This window comes from Gasterosteus aculeatus, chromosome 9, assembly GCF_964276395.1.
Source record: "Gasterosteus aculeatus chromosome 9, fGasAcu3.hap1.1, whole genome shotgun sequence".
NCBI lineage: Eukaryota > Metazoa > Chordata > Actinopteri > Perciformes > Gasterosteidae > Gasterosteus > Gasterosteus aculeatus.
In genome coordinates this window covers 21,755,787-21,770,622 of record NC_135696.1, presented here as the reverse complement: position 1 = coordinate 21,770,622, position 14,836 = coordinate 21,755,787, and the positions used below count along the sequence as shown (strand labels likewise).

The window sequence follows — 14,836 nt, the reverse complement described above, 5'->3', positions numbered from 1 at the left end:
AGGACGTACTGAATCGCATTCTTACTGAGGCTCGGACCCTCCTCCCAGTGTTCCTTAAGCAGGTCGAGCACCCCCCGTGGTCTCCTGACGAACAGCAGCTCGAAGGGAGAAAATCCCGTGGAGGCCTGGGGGACCTCCCGTACTGCAAACAACAGAGGGTCAAGCCATTTATCCCAATTACGTTCATCGTCGTGAATAAACTTACGAATCATGGATTTCAGTGTCTTGTTCAGCCGTTCCACCAGGCCGTCAGTCTGGGGATGGTACACACTGGTCCGAACGGACTTAACCCCCAATAATTCGTACAGTTCTCGTAGGGTGCGTGACATGAACGAGGTGCCCTGGTCAGTCAGAATCTCTTTCGGGATTCGGACTCGGGAGATGACCTGAAACAGCTCCTGCGCAACACTCTTGGCGGAGATGCTGCGCAACGGCACTGCCTCGGGATATCGGGTTGCGTAATCCACCAGAACCAACACAAAGCGATACCCCCGTGCACTCCGGTGAAATGGCCCGATGAGGTCCATACCTAAGCGTTCGAACGGCAGCTCCATTAACGGCAGCGGACGCAAGGGCGCTTTCGGGATGGCCGGCTGGTTCACCAGCTGGCACTGTGGGCAGGACGCACACCAGCGGCGCACATCCGCCCAGATGCCTGGCCAGTAAAATCGGGCCACTATCCGATCCAGAGTTTTATAGCTACCCAGGTGGCCCGCCATCGAGTTATAGTGAGCCGCCTGGAAAACCGTTTCCCGGCGGCTTTTCGGTACCAACAACTGCGTAATTTCCTGACCTGTCTGAGTGTCGCGACTCACTCTGTATAGCCTGTCCCTAATCAGTGAAAAGTGTGGGTATGATAATGCGGCGTCGGGGCGCACCACTTGACCATCAATTTGTATCACTTAGTCGAAGGCAAAGCGTAGAGTATCATCACGAGACTGCTCCAGTGGAAAATCTTCCATGGAGCGTAGCTCTGGCGTCGGCAGCGTCCCCATAGGAGGCCCCGCCGATTCCCCCTCCCCGTCCGCAGCGTCGGACAACCTCGCGTCACCGTCGAGCGCCGCACACACCCTGCATGTCCCTATCGGTCGCGAACGCACCCCCGCGCACTGCCCCGCTAACTTATGAAACCCCGATAAGTCTGTCCCCAAGATCAGGGGGTGCGTCAGGCGGGAGCTAACCGCGACCCTTACTCTATGCTTTTTACTCCCAAACCTAATCTCTATCGGCACCACTGGGTAGTCGTGAATATCCCCATGCACACACTTAATACTCACCCGGGATGCCTCAACCAATGCCCCGGGTCGAACCAGTCTCTGGTGGATCATAGACTGCGTGCAGCCAGAGTCCACCATCGCCTGATGTATACCCCCCTGGATCCTTACCGGAACGTCGTACGTCCCAGACCGGGGGAGGGTGCTGGAGGCCCAGCAACCCGCACCGTTTGGCCCACCTCCATTAGCGGGCACTCCCGCCGGTAGTGTCCGGGCTGCCCGCACCTCCAACACTCCTGCCCTGGCGGTTGAGGAGTCCTCTGTAGGTCGGGGAGGGTGCCGGCCAGGCCGGGTGGATCAGTACCCCGTTGAGGGGCTAGGGCCCGCGGGGCCGGAGGGGGCCGAGCCGGGACAGGTAGCGGGGATCTCCGTCGTGGCGCGGGAACGGGCTGCGTCGATGTGGTCGGCCGACCGCCCTCCCCATGCCCCCCAGGGTGCACTGCCAGGTGGTCCTCGGCGAGGGTCACGGCGGCTTCCAGCGCTGTCGGCCGGTGGTAGCGGACCCATGCCGCAGTCCGCGGCGGAAGACCCTCCAGGAATTGCTCCGTCACCACCTTCTCCACCACCGCCGGCGCCCCTCCCGCGCCCTCCGGCTGCAGCCACCTGTTGGCCGCGTCTGTGAGTCGCTGGGCAAACGCGAACGGGCGGTCCCCCGGCCCCAGCCTCGCCTCCCGGAACCGCCTCCTATGGTCCTCGGGGGAGAGCCCCAGTCGGTCCATGATGGCCTTCTTTACGTTGGCGTAGATGTGCCTGGGCCCGAGTGGCAGACCCAGGGCCGCTGTCTGCGCCTCCCCCGTTAGGAGCGGCAGGAGGCGGATCGCGCACTCGCCCGCCGGCCAGCCACTCGCCCCCGCCATCGCCTCAAACATCTCTAGGTATGACTGCACCTGGTCCCCCGGGGTTATCTTGTGCACCACCACGCCCGTATATGCCGAGGGACCCGGCGCCGTTGGGGAAGCGACTGGTCGGGCCGCCAATTGTTCCAATACCTGGGTCTGCCGGTCCGCAGCAGGCTGCAGCGCTCCCAGGAAGTGCCGGTTGGCCTCGGCCTGCTCGCGCTGCATCGCGGCAATCTCTCCCAGCATTCGTCCAAGCGCGACCGCCGGCTGCATCAGGCCCTCTCCGTGGTCGTTTGCGTCCATCCCTGGCCGGGCGCCACTGTAGCCGTGATAGCGCTACCACCGGCGGGTTCCGTAAGGACGCACGGACACACGTTAAGAGCAACAAGTCTTTATTTTCCAAAGGGGGTCAGTGAGCAGGAATGAGGCCGCTCGTCGTGCTGTTGCTCGGCTTCACTCTGTCCTGCTCTGCACAGCCCAGCTCTCGTGCTCCGCTCTGCTCTGCTCGGCTCACGTCCCCCGATCTGGATCCTGCTCACTGTTTTTATCAGAGACAATCAGTGCAGATTATTTCCACCTGCTTTCTCCTCACCTACCAGCACCGTCCGCTGAACCACTCCCCCGCTCTCCCACCTGCAGCTGAGCTAACCACGCCCCTCCACCACAGCAGTTTTACACTTTGTTACGCACGTACAGCACCCCGTGAGGGGAGGGGAACATACACCGCGCTGCCCAGAACCCCAGACGGCCAGAGACCGGGTGTGGGCGCAAGTAATCACACCAACATCGATGGGTCTGGTTTAAACAGGCTATAGCACGTGCCAGTTTATTAATAATAATAATAATAATAAACAATAGAGGGAAATGGGAGGACGGCTGAGCTGATCCAAAACAAAGAAATTAGCAAAAACCCCACCCCTTACCTGTCCCAACGTCCTACACAAAACACTTATTTACTCTGGCGCTCGAGCAAGGCGCCCTAACCAAAAATACAGGGGGTGGATCGCTCAGATCTAACCTGGTGTGTATAACAGGAGATATCCCTACGGGTGATGTATGCCCAGGGCGTCTTTCCTAACACTCCCAAGTGCTTTCCGTTCTCCCTGGGAAGGACACACGAAATACAAATGATTAACACTTTCAATACTCCAAAACACTCCACCATGTACAACCAATTTCACAAGAGCACCCCAAACACAACCTTACACCCGGCCTGAGAGATATGGACTTAACAACCAGAAACACATAAATACAGCTGATGGGACGATGCGATTGGAGGATGGGAAAACAGGAACCAGCTGTAGGAGATCACGGGAGGGCGGATGAGTAATGAAGACAATTAGCTCCACCTGAGGAGGGTTATCACACACACAGAACACAGACAAGACCGGGGGTCGTAACACACTTCTACAAATTAAAAGGTAGGTTCTAAGTTGAGCTACAGTCTGGTGTATTATTAGTGTAATGCTGCTTATGCTTCAACTCTCAGTACAAAAATATTTGTGTGTGTTGTCAACTTTTGATTATTGTGCACAACATTAATTTATCTCATTCACAGAATGTGCAGCTTAATGCAAAGAGAAGAGAGACTCCAAAAGCAGAAAGACACTTCTGCCCTTTTGGTTTGAGCACCTGCCCCCCAAACTATCTGAAGCTTGTTTTAATCTTCCCATCAATAACCATGTTTTCATCACTAAGAAGTTTCTTTAGAGGAGCGCTTCATATGTTCACTGGGAGCCTTTTTCATCTCCACCTGAAGGACTTCGTAAAGGGAGGAGTCGGCAGTCTGCAACCTCACCACTAGATGTCACTAAACACTACACACTGTCCTCAACAGACACTTTCATATTGTAATGGAAATGTTTGAATATTTCGACAAAACAATAAATGAATAAACCAACATTTGTGTGAGTTGACAGCTTGTTTGTTTTGTTTCTGTCCTGCAGTGAATGTGAGGAAGACGTATGAAGAGCTGCAGAGAGGACATATTTATCTACATGTTAACAGGAGGACGTCACACTGCAGCCTTTCACTTAATGTGAATTATTACAGAGAATGAAGAGACGTTTATGCTGCTTACAGGTTCATCAAGATGATCTTCACATATTAACAACACTTTTATGATGTTTCCTTTTAGCAGAAGTAAGACGTTAACATTAAAGCAGCTTCTTGTTCTGCAGCTCATGCACACTAATGACGTAAAGAGGAAGGAAGCTCTGCTGGGGATGAACAGCAGCTTGTTACCAACTCCAGAAGAGACGAGCTGACCTCAGAGACATCAGCCTCCTCTTTAATGTAGACGTGTTTCTGGTGACTTACTGAATAAAGAGTTTCTGATCTGCTGATTGAACACAGAGGAGCAGCTATGAGTCCATCAGCCGGTGGATTAGTCGTCTTCCTTCTCTCTGTACAAGGTACTGTACTTCTACATTTATATTGTGAGGCCGTTACACACCTCACACACACACAGGGAGCTGTGTTTTTACTTCACACACAGGTCTGATGTCATCACACACAAATAATGACTAAATGAACATTAACAAAGAAGAAATGCTCTGAATAATTTGTCTCTGTTGAACTTCCTCTAATCGTTCAGCAGCGTTTCTTTGCATTAGACCACATTTAGAGGCTGTTATTCACTCCGAGTCTCTGACGACGTTTGTTCTTCTTTTTGGAGCATTTTATTGTGTATTTGTGGTCATTTTTATTCTCTTCCTGTTTGTTCAGTGTCTCTTTGAGGGACATTTTGTAGCTTTGATCCGTGTCACAGATAATTGATTCACTGCTGGATGCTGAAAAGTCACATTCTGTGGTTTTAGACAAATAAATATTGTTTTTGAAAATTCTATTTCTTATTTTTTGTTGGCTTTTGAAAGCCAGTCGAGTCTTAAAACACTTCTTATCAGTGACGTGTGATCTAATCAGCACATAACTGTCACGTTAGGGGGAGAGGTGTGAAAATGTGCGTTTCCGTGCTGCATTTTGTCAAAAATTGAGCAAACATGGGCGGTTTCTTGTGTTTGTGTGTGTGTGTGAGTGTGTGTGTGTGTGTGAGGGCACATCCTATTATTTTGCATGTTATCATACAAGGGTCAAAGGCGTTGGCGTGCAGAGGGGTGATTTAATTAATCATACGTGTGTTAATAAAGGTATCTGGGAATTTGATGTGGTTTCGACCGGAGAATGCATCTGCCCCCGTGGTTACCATGGTTACCATAGTCGTGCATTGTTTGATTAAATAATGCAGCTAAAAGCTTATGTCAATTGTGTCAAAATGGCGGCCAAATTGCCTGAACAGACACACGTGTATTTTCACACTTTCCCCCCAAAGGTGCCGTTCATATTCTACTAATCTATATGTCACAGTATCGTTCCCCTCAGAGTTCTGCATTTCTCTACAGTTTCATTTTATTGTGTATTTCTGGTCATTTTTATTCTCTTCCTGGTGGTTCAGTGTCTCTGTGAGGGACATTTTGTAGCTTTGATCCGTGTCATTAAATTACATTACATTACATGTAATTTAGCTGACGCTTTTATCCAAAGCGACGTACAATAAGTGCATTCAACCATAGGGTACAAACTCAGGAGAACAAGAAACAAGAAAGTGCAATTTCCTCAAATAAGCCAATTTACAATTTGCTATAGATGAGTGACGTTAAAAGTACAATTTAAGTTCTACAATTTGTTAGTCTTTAGTCGAGGTAGAGTCTGAAGAGGTGTGTCTTGAGTTTGCGGCGGAAGATGTGGAGGCTCTCTGTGGTGTCCTCAGTGAGGTGTGATCTATATGTCACAGTATCGTTCCCCTCAGAGTTCTGCATTTCTCTACAGTTTCCATCTCCACTCTGCAGCAGACTGACCACAGACAGAAGAGCACAGAGCAAAGACACTCTTCTTCTCACCAACCAAACCCTTCTAATACTTCAACTTGAGCTTTTTCAGGTCCACAGGTTCAATACGTCGCTGTTCCTTCCAGCTGCAGAGTCCATGTGGACATCGTGGACTCTTTCATTACTTTCTATAAACTCAATGATTTTCATATTTCTCATAATATCTTTTCTCTTCAGTAAACTACCAATGAGAGTGTGTCCTGTGATGTTGTTCTGAGTGTGACTGTGGTTCCTGATGTGCTGTGTTACAGTGATACAGAGTCAGGATGGATGGGGAGTGATTTACCTTCAGACTGACATCTGTGCTGCAAAAGGATCAACAGTGGATATAAGATGTGACATCACATACCCATATGGAATATATCCCTCTGATATAAAGGACAGATTCTGGTTCACTAAAGAGAAAGATGGTGAACCTGTGGATCTGAGAACAGACTCTGAGTATTCAGGCCGTGTGGAGTATGGATGTAGTAGTAAGAGTTGTTATCTGACCATCACAGACGTGAGAGAGAGCGACTCAGCTGAGTACAAATTCAGATTCATGACAAACAAACCAGGAGAGAAATATACTGGTTCACCTGGAGTCACTTTGTCTGTCACAGGTAACATTTTAATTCACATATTAATCATCTACAAATGTTCAACATCTAGAAAACTAGAGTATAAATGTCTTCTGTGAATGTTGACACTTTAATAAATAATATTCACAGATTCAGGTCTCCAGGTGCAGGTGAGAAGATCAGATTCTACCTGGTTGGAGCTGACGTGTCACAGCAGCTGTGTTCTGTCTGATCGTGCTGAATACGTCTGGTACAAGAATGAAGAGAACATCAAGAGAGGATCTTCTCTTCTAGTCTCCTCTGGTTCTACAGACAGATATTCCTGTTATTTAAGAGGATCTTGGAATCAACGTTCTCCTGTAGTGTGTAAGTTCACTCCACTGTGTCGGCCTGTGGATCTTTATTTATGTCATTCTCTTATTAATAGAAACACAAATATAAACTATCAGCAGACAGAATAATGTGATTTTCATAAAGACTCAAGTGAATTATTCCAGAACATAAGTAGAAGTGACGTGTCAGCTGGTGGAGGAAACAATCAATAACTCCTACAACAACTAGAAGTGAGAGGACAGACTCAGCTAAGGACACAAGCAGCATCTAAAGAGAAGAATGTGTGGAGATATGAACATTACAAAGGATTAAAGGCTGCTTATTGTCACTTTACACCAGCAGGAGTCTCACCTGTGACAGCTGCTGTGATGAATACTAGAGATAGTCTGAGAGAAAGACACACAAGTATTCATTCAAATGATCAACTATCTACGCTAACATCTTCTAACCTCTTAGTATGTTTATTCACGTCTCCTCCAGATGGTCCACAGCGTCCCTCTGTGTCAGTGAGTCCCTCTGCTGAGATGCTGGAGGGCGATTCAGTGACTCTGACCTGTAGCGCTGATGCTAACCCAGCAGCTAGCTACACCTGGTACAAGGAGGATGGAACGTCAGACCCTCGTCTTCTCAGTGAAGAAGCTCAGCTGGTCTTCAGCTCCATCCAGTCCTCTGACTCTGGAAATTATTCCTGTACAGCTGAGAACCAGCTGGGGAGGAAGACGTCTGACTTCATCTCTATCGACGTGAAATGTGAGTGAAACAACCTTTTTAAAAGCAACATAATCACTACTGAGGTAGTGTTTTGTTATTAACGTCTATTTATTGAACTCTAACTTGTAACAATATGCTGACACGTCTCCTCCAGATGGTCCACAGCGTCCCTCTGTGTCAGTGAGTCCCTCTGCTGAGATGCTGGAGGGTGATTCAGTGACTCTGACCTGTAGCACTGATGCTAACCCAGCAGCTAACTACACCTGGTACAAGGAGCATGAAGACTCACCACGAGCATCAGGACAGATCTTCACCATCACTGACTTCACAGCTGAACACAGTGGGAATTATTACTGTGAAGCCCAGAACGAGATGGGACGTAGTAACTCCACCTTACGTCTGATTACTTCTTCAGGTAAATCACACTCATTCTTCTGTTCTCTCACACATTATATCAACAATCCAACTAAAGAAGTGACTCACAGTAAACGCGGCCTTTAGCTCCTGTCCTCCACTCAGTGAAGCAGGAGAGCATTGTGGACTAGAAGGTGAACCTGAGCAGATACACTATGACCCCACTGAGAATCAAACCCTGGACCCTCGGTTCATCACTTTAAAGCTTCACCAGCTGAGCGTCCTGCAGACATCACGTGGTCTGATGCTGCGTCGTCTCATCAAATGATGAAGTCAGAAGTGGAAGGAACAAGAAGAGTCACGTTAGAAGAGCTGAAGATGTTGATACCTGAACAGAGTCTGTAGCTGTAAGAATGCAGGAGCAGCTCAGTGAGAGAAACAAGTCTGGAACAAACACAATGCTGTTAGCAACACAACAGTTAGCTAGCATGCTAACTAGTCAGCTTTGAGTATTAGCGGCAGTATTTTTGGGGGTTTGGATTGTTTCTCCAAAACGTCTCCTGATCGAGTGTGTTTAGTTTGTGTAGCAGTAAACACTCTACAGTTGCCATGGCAACAAGACATAATAAAATGGCCACCGCTGCGACCATCCACCTACGTTGTTTTGATAAGACGTTCTACTCATATTTAGTTTGAGTTAAAGTTCATCATCTGCATAGAGCAGATCTTAAGATCCCAGATATTCTGTTTCACTGAGTTAAACATCTTATTTCCGTCCTGTTGGTAATTAATTCACCTTCCATATTTAATACTTTATATTTGTTGTTTATTTTCTTTCCTGTGTTGGAAAAGGAGCCTCCAGTGGTTGGATAGCAGCGTTTGCGTCCACATCTACTATTTTCCTGGTGATCAACATGATCCTCGCTGTCCTCATGATCAGGTGAGCTGTTCAACTTCACTGATTAAATGTAGATGTGGATCTTACATTCAAGCAGTCGTTGAATCACTTGATTCGATCTTTTGTTTGTTCATTAATACATTTTTCTGTCCAGAAGAAAAAAGTCTCCACCAAGCAGCCGGCCTGCAGAGAGACCAGAGAACAACGCTCAGGTGAGGAGGACGAGCTCAGTGTGGAGGCCTCTGGGAACATCTGGGATCATCATGTCAGGCCTGTGAGGCAGGGATTTGAAAGCCAACAATTAAAATATAATACAAATTCATATAAATTAGTAAATAAAAGTTACCAGCAACACTGGGAGTTCAACTCCAGGTAAAAACCGGCCCACTGGGAGGTTTTGTCAGGTCCCTCTAGTTCAGCCCACTCCTACGTCCTGGTTCTTCTTCAAACCATTTAGACACCACCTGTCGCTCCCTCGTCCTGTTTTCCCTTTTTCCTGATGCGCTCTACGATTATTGACTCAATTTGAGTTAAAATAGGGTCCAACATACATCAAGTAAAATGTTATGCTGTAAAAACATGAGAGAGAACATGCTAACATGTAACTAAACAAACCAAGCTAAAATCATTGAAACAATAACTTGCAGCAACAACCCTGTGTACAGCGATATGGCCCAATATGATCCTCCTGGTGACAATCATATTATATATAACTATATTTCCATGAGAACCTGTAGGGCCCAAAGGAGTCATTAGAGAACAAGCCCTGCAGATATTCTACTATCTGGTCCTTTGTACTTCAGTCCAACAATACTATCCAATAAGTACTTCTTGTTCTTTGATGCAGATCCCACCAGCGGAGCCTTGCTATGCTACCGTGAGCTTCTCCAGAAACCAGGAGGATCTTCTTCTCTACTCCAACGTCAGTCCAGCTCGCCCCCCCAGACGCAAGGAGGAGGTGGAGGAAGTTCTGTACTCACGTGTCAACTTTGTGCGAGTGAGTCAGTGACAATCTTTACTGAACATGGATCCGTCTCTGCTTTTATCATCACTGTTTTATTGCTGTTTAAACGGGTTAATTATTAATATTCTGAGTTTACGGTTCTTTCACAGACGGAGATGTGAAGGAGCTGTGGATGATTCTTCTGCTCTGTACAGCACCGTCAGCAAAGCACCAAGAGAATGAACCCACACAGATATGTGGTCTGTTACTGTACAGAGTTTAAGCAGCTTAAACACACCTGCATGAATATGAGGTTTGACATGTTGTATATTCACCATCGTTAAGGCTTCCATCAGAGAAGCATCAGGGAGCCAATGGGAGGCCAGCTTGTAGTCTGTAATCACCTTTAAATGTTCCTAATCAGCAATATGTTACTACCAGTTCTATACAAGCATCTTCAGGTACATTTATCTGTAAATAGTCTTTACCAATATTGCCAATATGCTTCTATTGATTCTCATGTTTACTGAAGTTTTTGTTTTGTATGAGAACTTGTCTCAACTTAAAATGGCTGAATTGGACTTTCAGAGTGTTTTAAGCACCTAGTGGTAGAAATGATAATGTAGAAATGTTTAGGGTAGAATTGTAGTTTATGTGTTAGATATTAGTTATTACATTAGCATGTTAGATGAAGTGACTGCAATATGAATCAAACCCAATTCATAGTAATTATAGTCATATAATTACTGCACACATTTACCTGCTACAATGTAACGTTAAGACTTGGAGACGGATGCTAATTGCCGTCCTTGATGGATTCCAAAGAGTTTTTTCTCCTGTCAGGTAGTAGATGAGCAAAGTTTGTACGACAGCCCTGCGAGGCAAACATTCTGATTTTGGATCATATAGAACTGAGTTAAACATAATGGTTAAGATGTGTTAAGTTTACTCGCTATTAGATGATGAGATTATGATGCTTTATTATGTTTACATCAGGAAGCTTTAAGCCAAAGGAGTGATCATCGAATGTACGCTGAAAAAAACGATACTTTGGACCAACTTGTATTGGACAGTAGTCCAATACAATTCTATATTTTGCTTTATTTTAAATAAAATGTCACAACAAACAGTATTTTCTGTGATAGAAAAGTAGAATGTTCATACAAGATGAAACTGAAAACATTTAGTCACAGTCAATGTTTGATCTTGTTTAATAGAAATAAAGACAGGAAAATTCTCTTCAAAAGACCTTCAGGTTTACTCGTCTTCCCCGAGGTACAGAATGATGCACTTCAGCAGACACTCAGCTTCACCTCACGGCTCTACAGTGCAAACACTACAATACACGAATGGCTACTTGGAGTAACAGTAACTGAGATTTACAGAGGCTTTCAGCTACTACTGGGAAGTATACTGGTTCATGCAGCGTACTGGTTCATGCAGCGTACTGGTTCATGCAGTGTACTGGTTCATGCAGCGTACTGGTTCTTGCAGTGTACTGGTTCATGCAGTGTACTGGTTCTTGCAGTGTACCGGTCCTTGCAGTGTACCGGTTCTTGCAGTGTACTGGTTCATGCAGTGTACTGGTTCTTGCAGTGTACTGGTTCTCGCAGTGTACCGGTCCTTGCAGTGTACTGGTTCATGCAGTGTACCGGTTCATGCAGTGTACTGGTTCATGCAGCGTACTGGTTCTTGCAGTGTACCGGTTCTTGCAGTGTACTGGTTCTTGCAGTGTAATGGTTCTTACAGTGTACTGGTTCTTGCAGTGTAATGGTTCTTACAGTGTACTGGTTCATGCAGTGTACTGGTTCTTGCAGTGTAATGGTTCATACAGTGTACTGGTTCTTGCAGTGTAATGGTTCTTACAGTGTACTGGTTCTTGCAGTGTACTGGTTCTTGCAGTGTACTGGTTCTTGCAGTGTACTGCTTCTGCACAGTCATACTGATGCAGTGTTGCAAATAACAATCCACCTGTGCAAAACCAGCGTCCTGCTACACTGAGTTCATAGACATGATGTGAAAAAATGTTTTGTCAGACCTCTCAGCTCTAGTTTGAGCGAACCAGTTAAAAGTCCTCACAGTCAATAGATAACGTGCAGTATGTCTTCCTACATTCATGAAAATGAACATAATTGCTTTTTTAAATTATTATTGATGTGATAATGATCAAGTATGGATGTATGTATCAATACATCACAATTGATCAGGACTTCATTCTGACAACTCTTCCCTTTGTTTCTAATAGTCAGGAATCGCGGTTGTGATTCTCAGAAATTCCCCACTGACCTTTAAAAAACAAAAGAGTACATTACATGTTACATTATAACTTTGTGGTGTGTTTTTTTTTTTTTTTTACATCAAGTGTCCAAACATGAATGTTGTGTTGGTGTGGCATCATTTATTTGCAGGTTTCTAATGATAGGGGATAATATCATTAATTATATAAGCAATCACTGACGTATTGCCATTGATTACAAAAGTTGGTATTTCCAGGTATCTAGTTGGCCTCTCCTCTCCCAGGAGTCTTAACTGTTCTTTCTGGCAGTGAATCTTCTGGAGCTTTGGACTTTTGGACCGTCTTCTGCTACCTTTTCCAGAATACCTGCCTTTGTTTCTGAACTGAGAGTCAACCTTGTCTTGTTTGATCCCTACACAGCATTTCCCTTTGCTAACTGCAGTTTTCCAGGCTTTAAGTCACTCACTGAACAACCCTCATGATGAATTTAAGTGTGGTCAGTTCAGTATGTCTGGAGGGCTGATGACATCTTAACAAGTGGCTTAAAGTCTCTAAAGTCCAAGTCCTGCAGGCACACGGGCAGTTGGCATAGATGCAGGGACAGGATAGATCAGGGGTATTCAACTAAAATGTTAAGAGGTCCAGTTAGAGAAATTTTCTTGAAGCAAAGGTCCAGAAGATCATAATGTCTAACTATTTAGTGTGATATATATTTAAGTAGCCTGGTAGTTGTATAAACATCTGCATATAATCAATCCCTTTCAAATCAAAGGAATTCGGTACGATTAAAACACTTTTTAACAATATTTATTATCATGTAACATAGAACTGGACTTATGTGTGACTGCAGATATGTATGATGCTCTCTCATGAACTAAATACAAGTAATTTTTTTAATTAAATAAATACAAAATGAAAATGCTGCATGTAATAATAAATAATAATAACTTCAGAAAAATTAAATAAAGGGAGAGGAAAAGCTTGAATGTCCCCGTTTCTGTCTCAAACGATTTTACAGATAATAAATCTTAACACATCTTAACAATTTAACAGTTTTAGAGCATTAGTGTTGCATCCCACTCCCCCACTTTGTGGGTCAGTGGGAGAATTGAGCTCTAGCTTGTCCTGCCAGGACTTTAAACCTGGGCTTGAATGGAGTCAGGGCCATCCGCATGCACATGTGGAGGTGCTCATTGGTGAGCCTCGAACCATATTTATTTTTGATGATATTCATCGTGGAGAAAGCTGCCTCGCGGTTGTAGGTGGAGCCAAACATGGTCAAGATGTATATGGCAACTTTCCTCAGACCTGGAAAAGCTGTCGCAGGGACCGTTTGGAGCCAGAAAGTGGAAGGGTCAGTTCTTAGAAACTGCTCTCTCAGGGACACATCTGCTTGGAGATCAACCAGCTGCATCTGGAGAGGCCCAGGATTTACCCATTTAAAGTGCTGTGTGACTTCCTCTGAGAACCCCCTGACATCCGTGATGATAAATGGGTTCTGAATGAACATGGTGAGCTGCTGTCCAGAGCTGAAGCTGTCAAAACGGTTGCTGAAGTTTACCATCAGCTTATCAATGAAGTCAACAAAAGAAGACACGTCTCTGTGTCCCTGTACCTGTTCCTGCACTGCTGGGAAGTGTGCACAGTCTCCCTGCAGGTCGTCCTTGAACAACTCAAGTTTCTTTTGAAAGGAGCAGACAGCGGTCATCAGTTCACAAATTGAATGGTCCTCGCCCTGTAGCCTCAAATTCAGTTCATTCAGATGTGCAGTGATATCAACCAAAAAGGCCACATTATCCATCTGTTTCTCATTTCCTAAAAATAGAGAAAACTGCGTTGCTTTCTGATGTCTTAGCTTTGCCAAAAAAGATGCTACTTCCCTCCTGATGGACCAAAAGCGCGCTAAGACCTTCCCTTTGCTGAGCCATCTCACATTATTGTGCAGCAAAAGATCATCAGCATTGGCATCAACTTCTCTGAGGAATTCCCTCAGCATGCGATGCTGGGTGGAAGAGGATGCCCTGAGAAAATTGATCATTTTCATCATTGTATTCATCACTTCAGCGTGCTCATCTGACAGGGAGGCACAGAGGACAGATTGGTGAATGATGCAATGTAAGCTATGAGCTCTGGATTGTCCTCTTTCAGTCTTGCTACAGCTCCTTTCTCTCTCCCTATCATAGCAGGGGCTCCATCTGTGGCTATTGAAACCACTTGTGTTGGCTCTATTCCTCTCTTCGTTAACATCTCCTCAATGGCCAGGTAGACATCTTCTCCTCTTGTACTGGTTTGAAGGGGAGTGACACCTAACAGGTCTTCACAGAATGCTTTCTGGTCTGTGTTGAAACACCTGACCTACACTAACAGCTGAGCATTGTCACAGATGTGAGTGGACTCATCCACAGCTAAGCCTACACATGGTGCCTTATGTATGGCTTCATCTAGCTGGGTTAGCACATCCTCAGTTAATATTTCACCTTTCTTTGTGGCAGATGATGCTGACATGGGTATTTGGGCAGCTCTGAGGGAACCCTCATGAGCACGTTGTTGGGCAGGGAACGTGTGGCTCAGGATCCTGGTTGACTGTTCATATCGGGCTGTGAGGCCACTTGTTTTCTGTCATCTCACTTCGGATTTGAGTGGGTATGTTTGTTCAAAACCTTTATGTTTTGTCTCATAACGGCGTTTCACGTTGCCACTTTTAATAAGTGCCACGGTTTCTGAACATATAAGACACACTGGTTTTGTGCTCCCTGTGGGAAGTATGAACAGAAATGAGTCTGTCCATTCCGGATTAAATG

General features: G+C 45.7%; 2 long non-coding RNA genes across 3 annotated transcripts; one reads left to right on the top strand and one right to left on the bottom strand.

The window, feature by feature from the left end:
- Nucleotides 1-7,333: 7,333 nt before the first annotated feature.
- Nucleotides 7,334-8,024, bottom strand: LOC144383097 (uncharacterized). Its single transcript, XR_013450551.1, has 2 exons — nt 7,868-8,024; nt 7,334-7,482 (listed from the first exon to the last, which is right to left on the bottom strand). It is a non-coding gene; the product is annotated as an uncharacterized LOC144383097 (long non-coding RNA).
- On the top strand, nt 7,759-11,048 carry LOC144383093 (uncharacterized). 2 transcript variants are annotated; one of them, XR_013450545.1, is made up of 4 exons: nt 7,759-8,898; nt 9,011-9,068; nt 9,704-9,853; nt 9,970-11,048. It is a non-coding gene; the product is annotated as an uncharacterized LOC144383093 (long non-coding RNA). The 2 variants fall into 2 exon arrangements; XR_013450546.1 differs by having other exon boundaries at nt 8,589-8,898; nt 9,014-9,068.
- The last annotated feature ends 3,788 nt before the right edge of the window (nt 11,049-14,836 follow it).